The sequence below is a fragment of the Callospermophilus lateralis genome, unplaced genomic scaffold (genome assembly GCF_048772815.1).
Source record: "Callospermophilus lateralis isolate mCalLat2 unplaced genomic scaffold, mCalLat2.hap1 Scaffold_260, whole genome shotgun sequence".
In the NCBI taxonomy this organism is placed as follows: domain Eukaryota; kingdom Metazoa; phylum Chordata; class Mammalia; order Rodentia; family Sciuridae; genus Callospermophilus; species Callospermophilus lateralis.
Genome location: NW_027513384.1, coordinates 538,640 through 544,844, shown reverse-complemented (window position 1 = coordinate 544,844; position 6,205 = coordinate 538,640). Strand labels below are relative to the sequence as shown.

At 40.8% G+C, this 6,205-nt stretch overlaps 1 pseudogene; it reads left to right on the top strand.

Moving 5' to 3' along the window:
• The first annotated feature begins 1,522 nt into the window (after nt 1–1,522).
• LOC143387335 (TNF receptor-associated factor 4-like) lies at nt 1,523–3,267 on the top strand (annotated as a pseudogene).
• The last annotated feature ends 2,938 nt before the right edge of the window (nt 3,268–6,205 follow it).

Genomic DNA, 6,205 nt, shown 5'->3' with positions numbered 1-6,205 from the left:
AAATTTTAGTATCACTTATTCACTGTGCCCAGTGGTCTCATTTTTTTTCTGCATCTTTAATCTGGGACAATAGTGAGTTTTCATGGGCTATTTATAATATTTATGATTTTGAATGCTGTATATCAGTAGTAGTTTTTTAAATTTTCTTTCAGTTTAGAATCATATGATATGTTCTCATGAGTGGATTTAGATTATGCCATTACAAGAAGAACATCATGCATACAATGCCTAGTTCTTACACTAGAGCATATTCTGGCAGCACTGACAGACATGGTAACAAACTATGGTTAGCCTCTAGTAATGGTGGAAAACTTCTAGGATCTAGAGTTAGCCTCTACTTAAAAGTAAGCAAATATTTGGGGCCTCAATGACACAGACACAAGAAACTGTGGAAGGATGTAGTGTCACTTTGTTCCATCACTGGTTATTTTTCACAAATTATTTGCTTAAGAAGTATCTGCCAGGTTGTTCCATGATAAACCTAGTATTTATATACCCTTTGTATTTCATAAATATTTCGGGAGGTGACACTTTGTGACTTCATAAATATCTGTTTGGTCCTTAAATTTTCATCCATTAAAATTAATATTTTATAGATGATTCCTTCTTGTGTCAAATGATTACTATGTGGTGGCCAAATTATAATTTTTTAAAATTTGATTCTGCATAAACAAATATAGCAAAACCAACCATAAGTGGGCAAGAAGATAAAGCTTATAATTTTGGTACTCACATGCCTATACATAAACAGCTGCTGCTATTTAAAGCTGATTACATATCTTTTTGATGTGTTCCCATTTATCCTGGAGTACTTTTCAGTTTCTCACAAAATAAGGTGTTTTATGCACATCATTTATTTATTTATTTTTTTTGCTCCAGACCTGTAATTAGCCATTTATCCTATAAAGTCTGTTCTCTGTTAGAGGAGGAATGTCTGACCAGTATTTGTGATGGTTGTCATTATTGCATTTGGAGCTTTCCTGTTAAGGACAATTATATATATATATATATATATATATATATATATATATATAAAATTTTTAATACTCTTTTAGTTGTTAATGGTCCTTTATTGATGTATGGTACTGAAAATCAAACCCAGAACCTCACACATGCTAGGCAAGTGCTCTGCCACTGAACCATAACCCCATCCACAAATGTGCATATTTCATATAGAAAACATGCAAGAATCTTTTGTATATATCCTGATTTTGCATGTATATATTCATATAAAACATTTATACTGATATACTACATATGCATATGTAAGAAATATTCTATTTAGAATTTTCTTATGAATTAGAAATAGTCCAAATATTCTTGAAGAATTCTGTTTTTATGTCTGTAAAATAATGTAGCACGCATTCATTTTTTAAGTGAAGAGAGATTTATAGACTATATAGTATTTCAAATATAAAGCATATTTAAAACACTTAGTTGCTTTGGGCGGGGCTGCCAGTCCATGCCACCAGGGGCCACCACGTGCCCAGCCCCGCTTGCCGGCGTCTGCCACTCTCCCGCCATGCGCAGCTTCCACTACAACTTCTTGGAGAAGCCCAAGCACCGACTGCTGTGCCCTATGTGCAGGAAACCCATGCGCGAGCCCCTGCAGGTTTCTACCTATCGCCACCGCTTCTGCGAAACCTGCCTGCAGCAGTTGCTCAGGGAAGGAGTCTTCAAATGCCCTGAGGACCAACTTCCACTGGACTATGCCAAGATCTACCCAGACCCAGAGCTGGAGGTCCAGATGCTAGGCCTGCCCATTCGCTGCATCCACAGTGAGGAGGGCTGCTGCTGGAGTGGGCCACTTTGTTATTTATACAGACACCTGAATAGCTGCAGCTTCATTGAAGTTCCCTGCCCCAATCGCTGTCCTGCCAAGCTGAGTCACTGTGATCTGCCTGCAAACTTGCAACACGACTGCCCCAAGCGGTGCCTCAATTGCGAGTTCTGTGGCTTTGATTTCAGTGGGGAAGCCTTTGAGAGCCATGAGGGTATGTGCCCCCAAGAGAGTGCGTACTGTGAGAACAAGAGTGGTGCCTGCATGATGCGGTGACTACTGACCCAGCATGCAACTTCTGAGTGCCCCAAGTGCACCCAGCCTTGTACCTATTGCACAAAGGAAGTCAATAGGTACAGAGTCACCAGTACCAGTGCCCAAGGCTGCCTGTGCCCTACTCTAACCAGGGTGGCATGGGCACTGTGTCTCAGGAGGATCTGCCAAATCATCGGATGGACAGCGGTAGGACTGCCTTGGTGCTATACCCGTTCAAAGACTCTGATTGCATGCACAGGGTCAGATGCCCCTTCTTCCTGTTAATCCTTCTTTAGGCCATGAAGTCCTGAATGAAGGATAGGGTTCCTGGGAGTTTAGTTCTTTGAGGTCCTTCCCCCTGATGTCCGGCTACAGGTGCTTCCTAGCACCCTGTCTTCATCATGGAGAGTTGGGCGCCTTCTACCCCTGTGTCTTTCCCTTTTGGTAACAGTTCTCCCTTTCCTCATTGCCTGGGACTTTGCCAACAGTGCCCTAAGCTGGCAATGGTGCAGCATGTGAAGGAGAGTGTGAAGCCACCTCTGGCTATGATGTGTGCCCTGGTGAGCCAGCAGTGGCAGGAGCTGCAGGAACTGTGTGGAGAGCTGGAGGAACTATCAGTAGGAAGTGATGGAGTGCCCATCTGGAAGATTGGCAGCTATGGGCAGAGGGTTCAAGAGGCCAAGCCTAACGTTGAGTGCTTCAGACCAGCCTTCAAAACATATAAGTATGGATACAAACTACAGGTGTCTGCACTCCTCATTGGCAACGGCAGTAGTGAGAGCACATATCTCTTTCTGTACATTCATGTGCTACCAGGCACCTTTGACAGTCTCCTTGAGTGGCATTTTGCCCGTCATGTCACATTCTTCCTGCTATATCAGAGCAACCCAGGGCTTGCTAATCCATAGCCTTTCATTGAGACTTTCCACTCTGACTCAAAATGAAAAAAATTCCAAAAGCCAGGCACGTGGTAAAGCTCCTTGGATGAGAGTTCTCCGGGCTTTGGATATCCCAAGTTCATCTCCCACCAGGATATCCGAAAGGGAAACTATGTGCAATGTGATGCAGTTTTCATCCGTGCCTCTGTTGAACTGCCCAGGAAGATCCTCAGCTTAGTGCAGAGGTTGCAGGCTCAAGGGGCGAAGGGGGTATGGATGATACATGACTTATCAGGCTACTGGTTGAACCTGGAGAGGGGGCTGGACCCTCTTTCAGCTGCTTATGCTGCCTAGGTTGTTACCCTGTTCTCCCCCTACCACCACCACCCACAGGTGCCTCCAATTGATGCTTCAGCCCTGGCCCCTGCTGGAAGCAGGTCTATGGGATTCAAGGGCTGGAAACAAATGATCCTAGGACCTATCTCCCCTCCTGGGCAGGGCAGGTAAGCCTTGGTGCCGCCCACATTTTACCTGGACTGAGGTACCTGCTCATGTGCTATGTCCCAAGAGCCATAGGGGGAGGGGTTGGAAAGGGAGGTGCAGTTTAATAAATCTGTCTTGGGATTGATTTTCTTTCCCCAGCTGTGTCCCTTATGGATATTTATTTCTTTATCACCAGGAAGGCACAAAATGGGAGCTCTAATTTTTAATAAATTCTGAATTTTATTTATTAACTTGGTTCTGGCCTGTCTCCTCCGAGTTAGTTAAGGCCCTGGGAGGTTGGGGCTAACTATGCAAAGGATCACTGAGAGAAGCAATGCTGCCACATTGACCACAAGATCAGCTGCCCTGCTTTGTTGCCATCTGGTGGGCACCAGGGGGAACCACAGCAGGCATTGGAAGAGACCTTTTGCTGCCTCCTGATGGTTAAATAGGAAAGGTGCAGCATAAGGCTGGAATCCCCAGTTCTTTACTCACCCAAAATTGAGTACTATGTCATAAGCAAGCCCCAACCTCAGACCTCTGGTTTTGGGGATTGAACCCTGGGACACTTTGTTAATAAGCTACATCCGCAACCCTTTTTTATTCAGAGGGGTCTCAGTTGCTGAGGCTGGCATTGAACTGTGATCCTCTGCCTCCTGAGTTTTATCATCAATCCAGGCTCCTGCTGACAACTGATATTTATTTTGTACTTTCTGGTTCAGACAATGCCATTAACTTAATGCAAAATATTTCTTTCCATATAGCAGTCAAGTTAAATTAATTTTTACATCATAGTTAAAGGACCTGTCTATAATGGGCCTTATTGAAGTTAATGAGACAATACATGTTTCTGACACTTATTGTAAGTGCTTAACAAATGTTAACCCAACTGGAGCAAGCCTACACCTGGGGACTGAATAGAAGGGTCTTCAATGTACAAGGCAATCTAGGGTCGTGGCTCAGTCATAGAGCACTTGTGTAAGACAGTGGGTGTAGAGCACTTGTGTGAGACACTGGACTCGATCCTCAGCAACATAAAGAAAACAAAGGCCTACAACTAAAAGAAAAAAAAAGAGACACAAGACACTTCAACTTTTTTGTCTATCCTTCATATAGGCCTCAGTGGCCACCTGCAGTGACCCATACTTTACTAGCAAGGAACATTAGTGAATTATCAGTACTCTTTCAGCTGGTCTAGGACAGGGCTGAATTTCTCTTTTTCTACTGGTGCTGGGTATCTTTGTGCATACTACCTATATGATCTACTGAGCTTCAATTCCAGGCCCAAGATTTTTTTAAAACTAGAAATATCTGGAAATGTAGCTCCAATTCTGACAGTACAATTGGGCTTGCATTTGGCAAGTTTCTTAGCTACATGGGAATGAATTCTGCTCAATTCTAGATTTTGTTGAAATGATTAAATTAACTAATAAAATAAAAATAAAAAATAAAATAAAACACTGAGTGTGATAAAAAATTTTAAGGTTATTTTATTCTAATATTTCTATAAATTTGCCAAGATGCAGAAAGAATCTTACTGCCATACTCACACTCTACCTGGTTACCTCAATTTTACTCATAATTAGATTTAGATTTTTATTACCAGCAGATAAATGCTGAAATATTTGACTCCCAAATTAACTAGAATGCTGTTGGGGATTGCACATAGGGATCCATGTTCCAAAAACCTTTCAATATATTTGGTGGTATTAAAATTATATCAATGGATTTTTCCAAAATATTTCTTCAGAGGACCATATCATGAAGATTTTTGGCTGTGTGGACCAGAAGTTCGCTTCAATCATAGCATAAAACTGCAATATATAGTAACTTAATGCATGATGGCATTCCAATAAAACTATATTTTTCAGGAGAAGGGGGTGTAACTCATTGGGAGCATATTTGCTCAGTAGGTATAAAGCCTGAGGTCAAATATCAACACTTCATAACAAAACAACAACAGAAGCATTTGATTTGCTAAAACATACTACATGCTGGATTTTATCTTGATCTGATGGTCCATCATGCTGCTAGTGCATTGAAACTTCAGTGGTACCCTGCATGCATGTCATTTTCTTTTCTATACACAACACACTTCATATGGACCGCACCATTTTTCTACACAGAGTTTCTGTACAACTCAGTTTATAAAATAAGAATATTTTCTGAATCTTCCCTCATATGTTTTGTTATTGAATTTACCATTTCAATATGAATAAGTACTTTGAACATCTTTTTAAAGACAGAATGCATTTATTTTATTTATTTATTTTTATGTGGTGCTGAGGATCAAACCCAGTGCCTCACAGATGCTAGACAAGCACTCTGCCACTGAGATAAAAACTCAGCCCTGAATATCTCAAGTTCTAGATAATTATATAAGTCTAGTTATACTGGCCATTTGAATTTCTATTACTTGTGAGTCTTAATGATGAAACAATTCTGTATGATAATTTAATTATATAAGATAATATTTTCATGTTATACATTATAGTAATAACAAAAGTAATTCTATAAAACATGGAATAAGTTTTAATTCAAATAAATTTTGTAGCATGTTGGGAATAAATACTTGGGTCTTGGATAAGATATAGTAATAGACTTGAAAATGCCTTCCTCTACCACCTACCCAGGAGCCTTCTCTATTTTCTCTCTATCCAGATTTGGAGTGGAGGATTTCAGGATGGGGTTATATAGTGGCAATAGGTTACCTCATCTCACTAGACTGGAAATATTGGTTTGAGAATAGCTCTATTACTGTAGACAGAGAGGGAGTCCCCAGTTGTAAACAGAAAACTTTTTTTTTTCA